The following is a 3,973-nucleotide window of genomic DNA, read 5'->3' as shown; positions in this document are numbered from 1 at the left end:
TCATAGCATGGCCGGCCATCATGCTTCATTTGGCTAATTTGACATGCAAGGACAACACTTTCCCACATGTATTAATAGGCCACCTTACATTTGCCTAGCACATTTCTAAATTTTCTCACATAAGTCCTATTTGATAAAAATTCACTTACAATTAACAAAATCCAAACATGAATTTTTCACACATGCATATATGCATATAATGAGCATCAATTATGATGGTTAATTATTATTATGACTCGGTTTAGTGGTCCCGAAACCACTTTCCGACTAGGGTCAATTTAGGGATGTCACAGTATGAATTAACTCCAGACTCCTATCAGGTGTGTATTTCTTACTACTCTAGCTGTAGGATGGCTACTTCGGGCCGCGATGGGCCGAAAGGGGCCATGTGGGCCTAATGGGCCTACGGGCCCAATTGGATAAGTTGTTTGATTGTGTAGTAAATATTGGGTTGGATTATGTGAATCTCATATCTATAGGCTAACATTACTGAAATACCCTTGTAGGGTAGAATTACTAAAATACCCCTGTAGGGTAGAATTACCGAAATACCCTTGTAAGGTAGAAATACCGAAATACCCTTGTAGGGTAGAATTACTGAAATACTCCTGTAAGGTAAAATTACCGAGATACCCTTGTGGGGTAAAATTACCATTTTACCCCTAGGGTGTTAAATGACTGTTTTGTCCTTGTAGGCAAGTGACTGACTTGGACTGTGTGGTTGACAGATTTGATTGTGAATATATGTTGGTGATATGAATGACTTGACTGTGATTGTTTGATTCAAATATGGACATGATATTCTGATTCTGCATGTTGTATGCCATGACATGTATATCTGTTGCATGGGATATGGGTTATATTGATGGAGGAAGTGTTACGGCGACCTCATTTGCAATCTGTAGCCTCGCCACATATATACATTACGGTGACTTCGTCACAATATCTGCGACCTCACTTTGCAATCTGGTGGCCGCCACATATATATATATATATATATATATATATATATCTGCTCGTGGCCTAGCCACAATATTCATATCTGGTGACTTCGTCACAATATCCGGCGACTTATTTGCAATTTACGTGGTGTGTAGCGGTTGGGTGGGTCGAGTAGTCTCCCTACATGGTGTAAGGTTGGTACGAGGGTGTATACAGCTAGATTGGGTTGGGATTGCATTCACATTCTGATTTTGATTACATTGCACGATAATGATTACGATTCTAATTACATCACTGATTCTAATTACGATTCGATTACGATTACGATTACGTCACCGATTACGATTACGATTACGATTACATCACCGATTCGATTACGATTCTCATTTTGATTCTAGTTCGATAATATTTCTTATTCTGTAATGGGCTAAGGCCCATCTGGTACTGTCTGTTATAGTGGGCTAAGGCACAATTGATACTAAAACTGTATGTAAGGCTGGGGCCAGACTTTTAATTATATTATATGACTGACTATTCCTTTTTATAGTAGAGGATTTCACACTGAGTTTTCGTAAACTCACCCTGTTTATTAACCTTTCAGGTAATTTCCAGCCTTAGACGGATCGGAGCTGCTAGGGGCTCAGAGGAAGCCACACACACTGTTTATTTTATAGTTTTGATTATTACTTTTAAATATTTTATGTGGGTTGTAGTAAAGCCATTGTAATTTTCTGGATTTCAAATTTGAAATTTTACTTATTGTTCATATAATTGCTAGTATTAGAACACGGTTTTCCAAAGCAACTACTGTTGTTCAAAACATCACGTATCCGTAAATATTTTTAAATTAAGTTTCTACAACTGCCAAGGTTTTTACAAAGTTGTTAAGAATGTTATTTAGCTGACGTTTTCTAACAAGGTTTAAAAAGGGTATAAGTTTTTAATTATTAAGAAGGGTTTTTAATGGAAACATGGTTTTCGAAAAACACTTCAATGTGACACGCCAGATTCGAGCCAAACTTCCAGGCCGGGTTTGGGGTGTTACAGTGGAATGTTTGAACCTGTAGCCAAAGTGATAATCCATGATGAGGGCACCTTCTCAGTAAGTCCTTGTATCTCTCACATGCACCGTAAAGAGTTTCTAAGTCCATCTGCACAAACGAAGAGATATCATTACGTAATTTGGCTATTTTAGCTCGCGAAAAATATTTTAATAGAAATTTTTCTGTTATTTGTTCCCAAGTAGTGATTGACCCTCATGGTAACGAGTTCAAAAACTGTTTAGCTTTGTTTCTCAATGAAAAAGGGAATAACAATAAATGAATGGCATTGTCAGAAACGCCATTAATTTTAAATGTATCTCAGAATTCCAGGAAATTTGGCAAGTGAGTGTTTGGATCCTCATCCTGCAAACCATCAAATTGAACAAATTGTTGTATCATTTGAATAGTGTTAGGTTTTAGTTCAAAATTATTTGCAGCAATAGTAGGCCAAACTATACTTGACTCAGTTCCTGTTAAAGTAGGTTTAGCATAATCATACATAGTATGAGGAGCAGGATTCTGATTTGCTAGCTCAACGTGTATCGTAGGAGGTAGCTGATTGTCTTGGTTTTCAGCCATCTCTTTGATTGGCGATTGAGTATCGTCCTCTTGCTCGTTCTCTGTGTATCTTAAGCCTCGCCTTATTTCTCTTTGGTTTCTGCGAACTGTGCAATCGATTTCTTCGTCAAAAAGTAGTGGTCCTGACAGGTTTCTTCTAGTCATGAACTATAAAAACCTACCAAGAGAAAGAAAAAGTAAATTAATAAATAATAATTAGAATTAAATTTCAAGAAAAATAAATGGCTAAAGTAATAAAAATTGAGTGTTCCTAATATCTTAGTTCCCCTGCAACGGCGCCAAAAACTTGGTCACGATTTTCATGTGACAGGTTTTAAATATTTATAAAGAATCATTGTTGAAACTAACTATTATCACAATGTAGGAAAGTGTACCTATTGAACAGTAGTATACTTTTAGCAAGACAGGATTGTCGAACCCAAAGGAACTAAAAGTACTAGTAATGACTGCCTTTTTATTATCTAGCCTAAGAATAAGGGCGTTTTGTTTTAACTAACTAATTATCTAAACTAAGAATTCACAGAAAGTAGAATTGGGGGATTACTTTTGGAAAACGATTTAATTAAGACAATACCTAAGGAAAAATCCACCTAGACTTTACTTGTTATTCTGGCTTAGAATCGGACGATTTATTCATTTAACTTGTCCCGTAGAGATCCCTAAGTTATGTTATTATCCCTATTCAGGACTCATAACATCTAACCCCTAGATTGAATAATTGAGACTTTTCTCTAATTAACACTCTAGGGTTGCATTAACTCGATCTATGGATCCCCTTATTAGGTTTCACCCTAATCCGGCAAAATCTTGTCACCCTATGTCTAGGCGCGCAATCAACTCCGTTTAATTATGACAAATATACTCTTAGACAGGGTCTATTCCTCCTCTGAATAAGAGCTTATCTTGAATCGGTATCCTGGGATATCAAAACAAGAATTAAGAACACATAATTAAGAACAAGTTAAATATTTATCATACAATTTAGAAAATAATAACAAGATTCATCTTAGGTTTCATTCCCCTTAGGTATTTAAGGGATTTAGTTCATAACTAAAAAAGGAAAACATCTCAGAAGAATAATGAATGCAAAACATAAAGAAAACCCAAAACTCCTGAAGGGAAATTGAGGGGAGATCTTCAGTCTTGATGGTGACTCTAGCTTCTGAGATGGATCAATCGGGTTCCCTTGAGTAGTTCCCTGCCTCCTTCTCTCTGTACCCCTTTTCCTCTTCCTTTAGGGCGTATTTATAGGTTTTAGAATGCCTAAAAGCCCTCAAAATTAGCCTTTTCCTAATTGGACTCAATTTGGGCTCGGTAGGGACACGCCCGTATGTGATTACTTTAGGCCGTTGTCAAGCCTGTTAAATAGGCACAGGCGTGTGGTCTACCTGTGTGAGTCGTGCTTTGAT

The 3,973-nt window shown here is 36.8% G+C and overlaps 1 non-coding gene across 1 annotated transcript; it reads left to right on the top strand.

Annotated features, from left to right (window-relative positions):
- The first annotated feature begins 2,019 nt into the window (after positions 1-2,019).
- On the top strand, positions 2,020-2,125 carry LOC128292470 (small nucleolar RNA R71). The gene has a single exon (XR_008282455.1). It is a non-coding gene; the product is annotated as a small nucleolar RNA R71 (small nucleolar RNA).
- The last annotated feature ends 1,848 nt before the right edge of the window (positions 2,126-3,973 follow it).

The sequence above is a fragment of the Gossypium arboreum genome, chromosome 4 (genome assembly GCF_025698485.1).
Source record: "Gossypium arboreum isolate Shixiya-1 chromosome 4, ASM2569848v2, whole genome shotgun sequence".
Taxonomy (NCBI): Eukaryota; Viridiplantae; Streptophyta; class Magnoliopsida; order Malvales; family Malvaceae; genus Gossypium; species Gossypium arboreum.
The sequence above is the reverse complement of the archived record's forward strand: the minus strand, read 5'-3'. Positions and strand labels throughout refer to the sequence as shown.